Consider the following 14,988-nt stretch of genomic DNA (forward strand, 5'->3'; position numbering starts at 1 on the left):
GGAGTTGATCTCAACAAGTGCTTTGGAGAACATTAGCAGACACGAATGCTTGTCTGCAACTCTTTAAAGCAGCCATGTCTTCTCTTAAGATCTTACAACTGCCGACTGAGGCTGATATGACATTCCAGGAAAAGATACAGCTGCTTTAAAGAGTTGTGGACATGGGCTATATTTAGTATATACATCCAAAGTACCATGTTTCCCCGGAAATAAGACAAGGTCTTATTTTCTTTTGACCCCTGAAATATGGCCTTGGCCTTATTGGGGGAGGGGGCTTATTACTTTGGAGTCAGGCTCTTTGGGAGCCTGTTCGCAAGAGAGCAGCCACCTGGCAACCCCCTCCCCAGCTGGGCAGAGCGCCACTCACTGACCCAGCGGTATCCCGAAGGTGCCAAACTGTGCAAGTGCTGCCCCCCCCCTTCACTCGCATGGCTTGGCGCCATCAGGATACCACTGGGTCGGTGAGTGGCGCTTTGCCTGGCCGGGAAGGGGGGGAGTTGTCTACTGAGCTTATTTTGGGGGAAGGGCACATATTTTTGCCTGCCCTAAAAATCTGGCATGGTCTTATTTTCAGGACATATCATATTTTGGGGGAAACACGGTAACACAGGGCCCTAGTATTGAAATAGTACAAACTAGAGCAAACTGTCCTGGGAGAAGATACAATCAGGGCTTAGAAGAACTGTAAAAATGATTGGGATTTGCAAGGCAGAGTTCTTGTTGTATTTTAGCCTTTCTTAGTCATGTCTCTTTCAAATATATTTAGGCTGCAATTCACAAACTTCTAGCCGATGATAATTATAACAGCTAAGTATTTGGTGATCTCAACCTACGCATCTGGAGAGCGCCAGGTTAGTACTGGTATAAGCCATTGCACTTAAGGGAGTTTTGTTGGGCGGTTTTGTTATGAGCTGTTTTTGAGTTGTTAGGCTAAGTTTGCACAACTCTCACATCCTTCAGTTGCGTCAAACGTTGCTAACTCTTAAATGCAGTTCTCTGACTCATCTCCTCCCATTTTCTTCTCCATCCAGATTTTTTCTTTTTTCTAACAAAAGTAATATCGGCTCCAGATGGGCCCATTTTGATCAGGCTTGGTTCTTGTCTGTCCGCTGTCATGTTGGGTCTCCCAACAAGTGTTGAGATGCTGCCTCCATCCACTGCCTCCCCGCTAAGCGATTGTGGTAACTGCTTGCTGATCATGGTAAGCCTGGCTGCCGTCGCAGCTGTGTTCATCGTGGCCTCAGCCGTCCTCTGCGAGCGGGTTTTCAAAGGGTCCCTGCCCCAAGAAACAGGAGCTGTGCCGACCGTGTGGAGACAAGGAGGGACGTTGTGGATTGAGCCCCCACACAATAATAGAGACCCAGATGTCCTCTCAAGACCGTCATCTACAGTCCCACTTTGGATTCAGCGTTCGAATGACTGGTTTCTGGATGTTTCTCCTGCAGGACCAGAGAGCTACGGTTCCACTGAGCTCTCTGACAGAGGGAGCCCCAGTCCCAGCAGCACTAGCCCTCTCTGGAACCCCAGCGAGCCACCCTGGGCGATCCAGCCACACGTAACTCTCCCAGATATAGATAATTTCTTCCGACAGAATAGCCGTGTTACTTATAGTTCTCAGCACTTGGTTTAATTGAGGGCATCTAAGGGCAAAAAGGCCCCGATATTCTTCTCTCTCGAATCCAAGTTTCAAAGATCTGAGACTAGCTTATCTGATGGCTGATCAACAATATCTTCTACCTTGTTTCTCCGAAAATAAAACCTCCCTGGGTAATAAGCTTAATCGCGCTTTTGAGCGCATGCGCTAAAATAAGCCCTCACCGAAAATATTGCAACACAGCAGTAGCCATGAGGTGACCAAACATACCGCCACCTGCACCTCAAAAATAATAAGATCTCCCCAAAAGTAAGGCCAAGTGTTTATTTCGGAGGTCGAAAGAAAATAAGACCCTGTCTTATTTTCGGGGAAACTCGGTACGTCAACATATACAAAAAATTCTTTGATATGAATGAGTGAGAAAACACAAATGTTGTTCCCCCAGGAGATTTCCCGATTTAGGAGCAAAGGAGGAGAATGGAAAGCGGGTCTAATGGTGGCCCGGGGGCTGGATGTGTCACACGTAGGCCATGCCCACCCCAGCTCCACAAAGGGACAAAAAAAAAATCATGATATGTCACATGATGGGAATGTGATGTGGCGAGTTTTACACCCGTATTCTAGATCAGGGGTCTCCAATCTTGGCAAATTTAAGACTTGTGGACTTCAACAATGGGAGTTGAAGTCCACAAGTCTTAAAAGTTGCCAAGGTTGGAGACCCTGATCTAGATCATTGTCAACCTGATGACGGGGGCAAGTATTTAAAGGCTGGGATGAAAGGAAACCAAAACTGGAGTTTTGGAACTAGAGATGGTAAATCATAAAGACAAGGAAACTGATACAATAGTCCTTGACTTATGACCACTGTTGAGCCCAAAAATTCCATTGTTAAACGAGATTGTTGTTAAGTGTGTTTTACTCCATTTCTTGCCACTCGTGAATTAAATCGCTTCAGTTGTCACGTGACAACAGGACACGGTTGCCAAGCATCTGAATTTTGATCATGTGATCACAGGGAGGCCGCAATGGTCGTAAGTGTGAAAAATAGCCATGAATCACTTTTTTTCCAGTGCCGTTGTAACTTCAGGCACTAAATGAATGGTTGTAAGTCAAGGACTGCACTGTAACTTTATATTAATTATAGATACTTCTCAACTTATAAACAATCCTAAACTTATGAAAAGTCACTTAGCGACCATGAAAAGTTATGACCTCCAGTACTTCTAACTTGTTCCAAGTCCTTCTTCCCCTCCATGGTTTGCGTCAACAACTGTCCCACCTCTATGGCCATTTGCAATATCCCACAGTCATGTGAATGTGTTTTACGTCGTTTTTGTTAAAAACCAAAATGTAGCAAGCAGCAGCCATTTATTCACCTCTGCACTTCCTTTAGCACTGCGACAAAAAAGTATCCTAAAATCAGGTCCATTATGGTCATAAATCTAGGACTACAGGTAGTCCTCTACTTACAACAATTCGTTTATGACCCTTTGAAGTTACAAGGGCACTGAGAAAAGTGACTTATGATCATTGTTCACATTTGCGACCTTTGCAGCATCCCCAGAGTCACATGATCAAAATTCAGACTCACGTTGGCAACTGACTCATGTTTATGACCGTTGGGGTGTCCTGGGGTCATGTGATCATCTACATGTGACCTTCTGACAAGCAAAGTCAATGGAAAAGCCAGATTCGCTTAACAGAAAAGTCGTGAAATGGAGCAAAAACTCCTTTATCAAATTTTTCACCTAGCAACATAAATTTTGGGCTCAGTTGTGGTGGTTACTGATTGTTCTCCGCAGTGACTGATCAGGTTCACCTCCATGGCCTTTGAGATGCCTTAATGAAGACCTTATATTTTCCTGGTCTAAGGTGGAATAGGGATATTTTAGAACTGCCTGTTCCTAAGGACAAAGGGTATGAATGTTATTTTATCTAATTTTGCATGTCTGGAGCAAGGCACCAGAACTATGTTCCAAATTTCCCATCCTTTAACCTTTATAGTTCAGAGGAGTGAGCCGCAATTCTTAAAAGGATGAATGTTACAGAAATATCTACCTGAAAAGGCAAACACAATTTAAAAAAAAAAACAACAGTAAAAAGTGAGCCAAATGCATCACACTGGGAAAAATTATATGGAAAAACTGTTCACCCAAAACAGTTGGCACCATTTGAAGGAAAACTGATGTATGCTCTTGATTTCTCTAACTTTCTGCTTTTGACCCTCATGACTGATTTGTGTGATTGGCCCACCACCACACAAGAAGGGGCGCGGGTGAAGCGCTCCAGGGGTGGGCCTCAAAATTTTTAGCAAGGAGTTCTCTGCCCAGTTGCTGGGTGGGTGTGGCCATGGTGGGCTCCTGCACCACAGTGGTGGTAGTGGGTGTTTTCCTGGGCTCCGGAAGCTTTTCTCAATCCTCTGGGAGGGCGAAAATGGCATCCCAAGGCTCCAGAGGCCCTCTGAACTTCCAGTAGGCCGGCTTTTCCCCTTCTCTGAGCCTCCGTGTGCACCCTGCACTTACCTGCATTCAAATAGGCCGCATGGAGACTCCTGGGAGGGGCTGGGCGGGTGGGGCTGGGCGGGTGGGGCCAGCCTGAAGAGGGATTTGGGGGTTGTCCGAACTGCACAGAATCTTAGCTAGAGATTCTCCCAAATTCCCGCGAACTCCCAGCAACCCTGAAGAGCTCCGTTTATGGAAGATGGCCATATCCCTCGGATGTCATTTGAAGGACGACAGAACCACAGGCTCCGGTGCCAAAGGCATCGTCCCATTCGTTGTACTGCCAAATTGTTAACATCGTGTTTATTTTTATGGGTTCTTGTTTTACTGTTAGAATAATGTTAGTATGATTACTTATTCTGGACACCTTGCAGTAACAGCAAAGAATAAGGACAGTTGCCTGTAACCAAGACATTGATAAACTACCTCCCCAAAACCTTTGTGTTCTTTTGTGGTCTTGAGTCATGCGTAGCTCTGAAGAGAGGAGGGAAACCGTACAGAAAGGCCTGCACCATCTTGAGATCAGTCGGAAATGTGAAATCAACCTGGAGAGCTGAGTCATTAACCATTAAAACGCTTTTTGCATCACACTCCTTGCTTTTCTGCATGAACTGAATTAAACCCACTGTGGCCCAAAACAGCTGCCCAAATGCAGAAGAACAGTACAAACTCGAGTGTTAACACCGGCAAATGTGTGGCACTTCAGAGGCTCCTGATGCAGACCTCCCAGCTACTCTGGGAGTTGTGCACGTAATCCTCGACTTATAACAGTTCATTTAGTGACCATAATTCAGTGAAAAATGTGAATTACGAACGTTTTTCACAGTTGCAACCATTGCAGCATCCCCATGGGTTGCGTGATCAAAATTCAGAAGCTTGGCAGGCAACCGGTTCATATTTATGGCGGTTGCAGTGTCACAGGATCATGTGATCATCTTTTGCGACCTGACAGCAAAGTCAGTGGGGAAGCCAAATTCACTTAACAATCAGGTTACTAATTTATGAACTGCAAGTGATTCACTTAACTACTGTGGCAAGAAAAATCATAAAGTAGGGCAGAACTCAGTTAACAGATATCTCACTTAACAACAGAAATGTTGCACTCAATTGTGGTTATAAGTCAATGATTACCTGTATAGACTTACCTGTATACTATTTGTAAGCAGTGCAAGTCCGTTCCCTACCATCCAGTCAGATCACCTTCAAAGAAAAACCAGAAAGTCCAGTTGCCTCTTGAAAAAGCAGGGACTTTGGGACTACCTGTATATCATCTTAGCTACATTTAAGGTGGCAAGAATTTTGTTTCGTTAACTCGGGTCATCAGTTTTTTATCTTGGCACCTTTGCTCTTTACTACTTAAATTGGTCTGTGGTGGGTTGCGGCTCCCATTGCAACCAGTACGCTGCAACGGGAGCCGGGTGTGCACCATGGGCATGCACGCTGTGCATACATGTGCACCCACCCCCTGTGACACTCCAGCTGCTTGGTGGAGTATTGCGCAGGTGCTGTACGCTGGGTGTGCGTGTGCAAATGGCCCGTTTTTTTCAAATACAGGTAAGGAACGAGAGTGGGCGGCTGCTCCAAAGCACCATTCCAGTACAGTGGCTGCTGCTTCTAGCAGGAACCGGTACGTGCGTACCGGGGCGTACCGCCTTCAACCCACCACTGAATTAATGGTACATACTAGGGGTCTATCCACTTACTTTCCCTACCTGTTCGCAAATGTGAGTGTGTGTGGCTTGCACGCATGTGCACGGCTTGAAAACATGCCTAAATAGGATGACATAGAGCCTCTGATACATACCCAATCTCCATATATAAGATTAAAAGTGTACAGGTATATAACTAACTATTTTTGGCACTTTTCTTGCCAGTTTCTGGCAAAAAGCATCCATGGGAATACATTGATTCACTTAATAACCACAATGTTCACTCAATGGCCTGTCATCCACTTAATGACCGCTGGGGGAAAAAAAGGAATAAAGTCAGGTACAGTCATGTGAGTGCCTTGACTTATGATGATCATGAGTTAACAATGGACTTCTGGGCTCCATTGTGAGTTCTGGACTGCCTGTACGGAACATGAGAAATTATCAGAAGGATATATATAGTTCATCTCTTCAGAAGAAGAGTGAGATGCAGATGTTACAAGTGTCATGTGTATAAATAGGGTGGGGGGTTTACAAGTCTTCCCTCATCCACCCGCCATATCCCCTATTTTTACATCCTATGTGGTGGTTTCAAACAGGCAGGTACTCTTACAACTGGTTTCAACCTATATGGGATTTATCAGACACAGTTAGATAGATGTTAGTCAATTGGGTTCAAACTTCTATGGGGAACTGAATTCATGGACCTTGGCAATTTAGAGCAGGGGTCTCCAACCTTGGAAACTTTAAGCCTGGTGGACTTCAACTTCAAAGTCCACCAAGCTTAAAGTTGCCAAGTTGGAGAACTCTGCTTTAGAGGACCATGACTTAACTCCTGAGGCTATAGTTACTTTATAATTACTTAAAATTATGCTATATGCAATATATGCAAATTTCTCTACTATGCACAGTTTTGTACACAATGTTCCCTAATGTACACATGTTTTGATTGAAGAAGTGTTTCGCAAGATTCAGAGGAGTGAGAAAACTGTATAATTACATTCTGATTCATATATTAGTTAATGAAGTGTGAATTAGATTGTTCTGTATTAAAATGTATTAAATATGAGCCAGCAGTGTGCAGCAGCAGCCAAAAAAGCTAATACAATCCTTGGTTCTATAAACAGGCACAGAATGAAAATCAGGTGAAGTGTTAGTAACGTTTCATAAAATCTTAGTAAGACCACACCTGGAATACTGCATCCAATTTTAGTTACCACATTACAAAAAAAGATGTTGAGACTTTGGAAAAAGTGCAGAAAAAAAAGCAATTAGGATGATTAAAAGCCTAGAAAGCAAAACATATGAAGAATGGTGGCCAGTCCAGAGAAAAGAAGGACTAGGAGTGACATACACTATGGTATTCCAGTATTTGAGGGGCTGCTGCAAAGAAGAAGGGGTTCAACTTATTTTCCAAAGCACCAGAAAGCAAGACAAGAAAAAATGCATGGAAACTAATCACGGAGAGAAGTATCCAGAATCTTGTAAAAAGTAACAAGTGTACCTTGAATTACACTTGGAGGCACAATTACTAACGCTATTATGGTGAATTGGATTAATATTTTAAAAATGGATAAGAAGTCAAGCCCATAAGAGGAGAAGAGATGATATTAGATATTTTCCTTTATCTATGTGTAAATAATATAATGAGGATTATATAAATTTGATAAATGCGATAGAGACTTTTAACAATTAGCGTGAATTGGATCAATATGAATAATACATAGTCAAATTTGTTTATATATAACATAAAGATAAAGATGAGGAGTTAGGCATTTCTTGTTTATGCATATTTGAACGAAATAATGAGGATCACTTAAATTTGGTAAATGGGGCGGAGATTACTAATAATGGTACTGTGTATTGGACTAATATGAATGATACTCAGAACCAACTCTGTTCGCACACCATATGGATGTATGTTTTTTTTAAATAATAAAAAATATATTTGAAAAGAAGAATTGCACTTGAAGCACAATGAAGTGGAGATGTTCTGTGATTTGACTCATTAACTGTCACCAACTGATAAAATGATAAATTTATCTTTTATATGAAAACACAGGTGGAAAGATTCCTCCGCTTCTCCAGACAGAAGTCCCTCATAATGCGCATGGGAATTGTTGCTAGAATCTCCTGTGAAACAAGATCAAATGAAATTTTCCAACTACTCAGGCCACAGCGATGAAACAAAAACCTTTAGATTAACTTATTACCCCAGCTGCTTGTTCCCTACCTCGACTAAAATATAGTTATCTAGCTAGCCACTAAGAACCCAGAAGGAGAAAGAAGATTAACTCACACAACCTTTGCAGTTTCTTTTCTGAATCCTTATTTTGTTATTTACTGTTGAGTGTCTTCCAACAGCCGTTACACAAGAACCGTTATCAAGCCCTCCCAGATTGTTTCCTTTCCTGTTTTTTTTAACAAATTCCTTCACTGGTTTCGTTTCTTTGCTTCTTTGCTTTTTCTTTGTGGTCTTTCTTCAACGTGTGGTGGCGCTCAAATGTGTGGCACTTCTCCAGCCTGTTGCCTTCATAAGTGACAATATGGCGACTAATTCTCAATAGTGGTTAGGCAGCATCTTCATCTCCAACAACTCCATGCTTTGGAAGGGTACCAACGTGGCTTGCAGAAGGTGCTAGGCCCAGTTTCAAAATAGGCAGAGAATGGGAGGGTGGGGGAAAGCTTCTAAAATCAGGCTTTGTTACTTTTGTAAGGGAATTGAGTCATGGCAACTGGCCTTCTTTTCTTTTTGCCGCTTATTCAAATATTTCAAAGGTTTGTTTTTTTCCAAGAAGCAACAGGACCTTCTTCGTTTTTCCTTGAAAATGTTTCGCTTCTCATCCAAGAAGCTGCTATAATTCACTTCATTTGAGTACTGAAGAAGCTTCTTGGATGAGAAGTGAAATACTGTATCTTCAAGAAAGCCGAGTTGCCTCTTGAAAAAAGCACCTTTGGGGCAACCATGGCCTAGGATGACTGAGAATCTCCACCAGCATTTATTTAAGTAGCTTCCTCAGTCGGAGCATAATGGTCAGGAAGAAGCCCTCCAGGGCAGGGGTGGGTTCCGACAGTCATTACTACTGGTTTGCTCATGGGTGCGCTGCACATGCACTCTTCTGCATGAGTACAAGCAAAAAAACAAGATGGCGGTGCCTATGGCGCTGCCTGGAAAAACTCTTCGGGGGAGTGGCAGGCCTGGGTCGCTGCCGGTTCCAAGGACCCAGACCACCAAACCACTACCAGTTCAGCCGAACCGGTCGAAACCAGTAGGAACCCACCACTGCTCCAGAGTAATTTCATTTTTTACCTATTCTGAATAGGCTCTTTAGGCATGAGAGCCGAGGTGGCGCAGTGGTTAGAGTGCAGCACTGCAGGCTACTTCAGCTGACTGCAGTTCTGCAGTTCGGCTGTTCAAATCTCACCGGCTCAAGGTTGACTCAGCCTTCCATCCTTCCGAGGTAGGTGAAATGAGGACCCGGATTGTTGGAGGCAATATGCTGACTCTGTAAACCGCTTAGAGAGGGCTGAAAGCCCTATGAAGCGGTATATAAGTCTAACTGCTATTGCTATTGCTATAGAGTCATTAAGGGCCCTTGTTCCTAAATCCTTCTCTTAGGTGGGTCATTAAGTGTGACCTCTCTGGTGAATCTCTGAAGCAGTCTTGATTGTCTTGGGACTGATGGAAGAGCAGCATAAAAAAAATGGAGGACAGGTTCTGTCTGAGCCTCCACTCCAGAGGTGGGTTTCTGCCAGTTCAGACCAGATTGGACGAACTGGTAGTGGTGGTTGCGGGAGGTTCCACCCACCTGTCTGGACGCTTCTGCGCATGTGTAGAAATGCCACGTGCGTGCACAAGTGCATTCATGTGCACGAGCGAACCGTAGTAAAATAAACTGAAACCCACCACTGTTCTATTCCTATTGAGGGAAGGACCTTCCACTGTAGCATAAATGGATTCCCTCACGCCTCTCTCAAATTATCAATCTCAACATCTTTTTAATAGTGTGTGACCAAAACTGAATGCAGTACTCTAGTTGTGGTGTCACTCGGGCTTTATAGAGTGATATTAGTATTCTTCACAGATAAGAAGAAAGAAGTTGCCATGACTCATCTTCCAGACCACACTATCTGTTTGACTGAGAATCTTCATTGACATTATAGTTGTAAAGACTACTTTTACTTATGAGAACCTCTAGTACTAGAATACGAAGCACTCTGGTCGCTACTAAATCAGAAGGCTACAAAACTGATGCTGTAACTACTGAAATATGGAAAGGAGCAGAAGAGTCAAGCTTCCTACAATTTTTAAAAAGGGAAATTTAACAGAGTGTGCAAACTATTGTACAATATCCTTAATTTCACATGCCAACATAACCAGTCCTGTCTGGGGTATTCTGGGAATTGAAGTCCACACATCTTAAAATGGCTAAGGTTGAGAAACATTAGTTTAGATGAGCATGATTTTAAAACTGGAGGAAGAAGCATTAATAGTCTGAGGTATTCTGATGATACTGTTTGGATAATTAAACATGCAAATAATTAGCAAGCTCTTGTAAGGAAAGTCAGAGAGCACAGTGGAAAAAAATTGGACTAAATATAAAGAAGACCAAACCAATAACAATAATTATAGCAACCTGTCTTAGAACAAATAGTGAACATACTGAAGGGGTGGAAAATCACTGCCTTTTAGGATTAGTTATCAGCAATAAAGGAACCAGTAGCCAAGAAATAGACCAGAGACTAGCACTTGGTAGAATTGGATTAAAGACCTTAGAAAATCAATTCAGAAATGCAATATTTCTCAACCTTGGCAACTTGAAGATATGAGGACTTCAATTCCCAGAATTCCCCAGCCAGCCACGCTTGTTTTATGATCTGAACTCCACATATCTTCAAGATGCCAAGGTTGAGAAACACTGAATAATGAATCTATAGCTAAAACAGAATCATGCAACCATAGCTTTTATTGTGATATTCTATGAAAGTGAAAATTGCAGGATTACAATAGAAAGAACACCGATACTTTGGGCAAAGATTGGAGACGACTCGTGTGCCGACGGGTGGACAGCCAAGAAAACAAACAGATCACTGAACAAATCAATCAAAGTTTTCACTCATGGCACAAATGACCAGGTTCAAATTATCCTACTTCGGACACCTTATGCCAAGACCTAGCTCTCTGGAGAAGCCTCAAATGCTGAGAATGTTTGTGCACTTATCTAACATCTCCCGGCTGGGATCAATACTCAATAAATCTTACATCAAGCTCCAAATTTAGTTCTTCACCTCCCAATCCATTTTCAGGTTACTGCCTGCAAGAAATTGGTTGACATGATTGCCCAACAGAGTTGACCCAAATTGCAATTATGTGTTGAAAAACTGAGTTTGATTGCTTCTGGTTTCAAGAAAGTAATCTCTCCACTGACTGAAACAAGATAAGATAAAAAAAATATAATGCAGTAATAAGTGGGAAGAGAATGGGAAGGAAGATCCATAAAAATCCAAATATTCCCACTTTTGATGACAATAAGGTATTAAATAACTGGCACAGAGAAAGAATGAATTACATATGAGCTAACAAAAGGCCAATGATTACTTACATTCAAGAGCTTGCAAAATTCAAAAGATGGAGGTGCCCTTAAACTTCAAGCTCTACTTTCATGCCAGTTGCATATTTGCTTATTGTTCTATCACCTTAATAGAAGAGGCAGAAGCTTTCCAGGGGCTACTTAAATAAATTTGCGTCATATTCATAGAAGTAAACCAGGGATGGGATACTATGGGTTCGCCCGTTGCTGAAATTTTTGAAGCCCATCCCTGAAGTAAACTATTTTCAACAGACAATGCATTGTATCCATTCCTCAATTTATGATCACAATCGAGCCCAAAATTTCTGTTGCTCAGCAAGACAGTTGTTAAGTGAATTTTGGCCCATTTCACAACCCCTTTTGCCAGTTGTTAAATGAATCACAGCAGTTGCATTAGTTTAGTTTAGTTTATTGTCATTGCACATTGTACAACAAAATTAAATGCCATCTTCAGTGTACAAACAGACATCCTTCACATGCTATATAATTGAAATGGAAAACCCGATAGTGAATTAATATTGCACTATTCAATATAGAATTCAATGTAGTTACTACCCTGGGATAGAAGCTGCTTTTCAGCCTATTTGTCTGGGTTTTTATTATCCTGTACTGTCTGCCAGATGGTAATAATTAAAAAAAAGGGGGGTGCCCTGGATGAGATGGATCTTTAAGAATGTTTTGAACTTTCTTAAGGCAGCGGGAGCTATAAAACTCTTCCAAGGAGGGGAGAGGACAACCAATGGTCCTCTGGAGTTAACCCTCTGGAGCAGTAACACAGTTACTGTTGTGGAGTAGTAACACGGTTGTTAAATAAATCCAATTTCCCCATTGAACTTGTTAGTTCACAAAAGCTGATCACACAACCCTAGGACACAGCAGCTGACATAAATACACACTGTGCCAAATGCCCAAATTTTGATCACTTGGCCATCCATAAGGATGCTGCAATTTCATATGGAAAACAGTAATAAGCAGTGGTGAAATTCATTTTTTTTTACTACCAGTTCTGTGGGCGTGGCTTGGTGGGCGTGGCAAGGGAAGGATTCTGCAAAATCTCCATTCCCACCCTACTCTGGGGCCAGCCAGAGGTGGCATTTGCCAGTTCTCTGAACTATTCAAAATTTCTCCAGAACCTTTCAGAACCTGCTGGATTTCACCCCTGGTCATAAGTCGCTTTTTTTCAGTGCTGTTGTAAGTTTGAACAGCCACTAAACAAATGGTTGCAAGTCGAGGGCTGTCCAATCAACTCTGGGGAGCTTACAATATAGAATACTAAATTAAAACAATCAAAAAAAGCAACTTATTGAAGGTTTGAGATACTTAAAGGAAAAGAATAATCCCAGATCTTTCCCCTCTTGATACTTCCTTACTGAATATCTACTTTTATGATGAAGAAAGCACTAAATGTTTTTGCTCGGCGAAGAGTGCATAATCTGTAAATATTTTATCATTAAAAGGACAAAATCAAAATCTTCCCAGTCTTTTGCTATTCGATACTCTCAGAAAAGCCACAGAGCACCAGAGAATTATGGAGAACAAGGGAGAAATAATCTGTCTGAATTTGAAAATCGCTTAATTCATCATAGTGAATTGTTCCTTGGCACAATTTTTAACTTATCAGTGAAACATAACTCAGAACCTCAACGAGTCAAATACTGTTGTTGTGGAGGTGGAGAAAATAGACATTGCACTCTTTTTCCTCCCTGTGTTTTGGATATGGCTGGGGTCAATCCCTGCTTCTCTATTTCCGTAACCCTACCAGATTCAAGTTGATCTTCCTGCCCTAGACAAGGACACAGAACATAGCCCAGCCCAAGAGTAACCCTTACAAAGGTTGGGGTCAGTAGTGAAATTCAATTTTTTTCCTTATCGGTTCTGTGGGCGTGGCTTAGTGGGCATGGCAGGGGCAGGATACTCAAAAATCTCCATTCCCACCCCACTCTGAGGCCAGCCAGAGATGGTATTTGCCAGTTCTCCAAACTACTCAAAATTTCCGCTACTGGTTCTTCAGAACCTGCTGAATTTCACTCTGGTTAGGATATCTCTATGAAATTGCAACCTAGAGATACCCCAACCTTTCATCCTCAACCAGGGACTTGCCGCTGATTATTATTATTTATATATTTATTAAATTAAATGTATTACCTCCACATTCTATCTTAATATTTCCCCAGCTCTGCTGAAAGGGCTGTTTTGCCTAGCTGCAGAAATAAATCTGGGTGCATGGAAGATGACCCACCCAATTTTTTCAAAAGTTTCCAGCCAATCAGATTTTAGCATTCTTGCCTTGTGGCTTCCAGCATCTATAAAAAAATCTTTGCTTTGTCATTGTTCCAGGTGCCTCTTTCTTGCAAAGTAGGGACCCCTCCCTTTGCATAAACATGGTTCCTTCTCTGTGTGTGCTCTGCATTTCAGAATTTTCCATGACATTGCATGATTACATGGATGCAAAATTAGAATACAGTATCTTTATAATGCCTTGGTAAGGCCACATGTGGAATACTGCATCCAACTTTGGCCGCCACAACGTAAAAAAAAAAAAAGATGTTGGGGCTCTGGAAAGAGTGCAATGAAGAGCAACAAAGATAAATAGGGGACTGGTGGCTAAAACATATAAAAAGCAGTTGCAGGAATTGGACATGTCTAGTTTGATGAAAAGAAGGACTAGGGATGACACGTGTTCCAATATCTGAGGGGTTGCCACAAAGAAGAGGGGGTCAACCTATTCTCCAATGTACTCGAGGGCAGGACAAGAAGGAATGGATGAAAACTAATCAAGGAGTGGGATGGAGCCCATTAAATGGCTCGTATGAATGTGCATTATCACCAGGGAGGGGTGGGGTGGAAGGTTATTATTTTATTATTTTTCTTGTGAATGCTCCAACATTGGACGTTTTTAAGAGGAGACGGGACAGCCACTTGCCTGAAATGGTATAGGGTTTCATACCTGAGCAGGCTGGACTAGAAGACCTCCAAGGTTCCTTCCAACTCGGTTATTCTGTTGGCGGTTCCGTCTCTTTGGCCAGGCACAGAGCAGTGGTGAAATTCACTTTTTTTTACTACCGGGTATAGCTTGGTGGGAGTGGCGTGGCTTAATGGGCATGGCTTGGTGGGCTTGGTGTGGCATAGTGGGAGTGGTAGGGGAAGGATGCTACAAAATCTCCATTCCCTCTCCACTCCAGGGGAAGGATACTGCAGAATCTCTATTCCCAACTCACTCCAGAGGAAGGATACTACAAAATCTCCATTCCCTCCCCACCCCAGGGGAAGGATACTGCAAAATCTCTATTCCCAACTCACTCCAGAGGAAGGATACTGCAAAATCTCCATTCTCTCCCCATTCCAGGAGAAGGATGCTGCAAAATCTCCATTCCCTCCCCACTCGAGAGGAAGGATACTGCAAAATCTCCATTCTCTTCCCACTCCAAGGAAAAGATACTGCAAAATCTCCATTCTCTTCCCACTCCAGGGGGCTACTACAAAATCTCCATTCCCTCCCTACTCGAGGGGAAGGATACTGCAAAATCTCTATTCCCAACTCACTCCAGAGGAAGGATACTGCAAAATCTCCATTCTCTCCCCACTTTAGGGGAAGGATACTGCAAAATCTCCATTCCCTCCCCACTCCAGGGGAAGGATGCTGCAAAATCTCT

The sequence above is a fragment of the Thamnophis elegans genome, chromosome Z, assembly GCF_009769535.1.
Source record: "Thamnophis elegans isolate rThaEle1 chromosome Z, rThaEle1.pri, whole genome shotgun sequence".
NCBI lineage: Eukaryota > Metazoa > Chordata > Lepidosauria > Squamata > Colubridae > Thamnophis > Thamnophis elegans.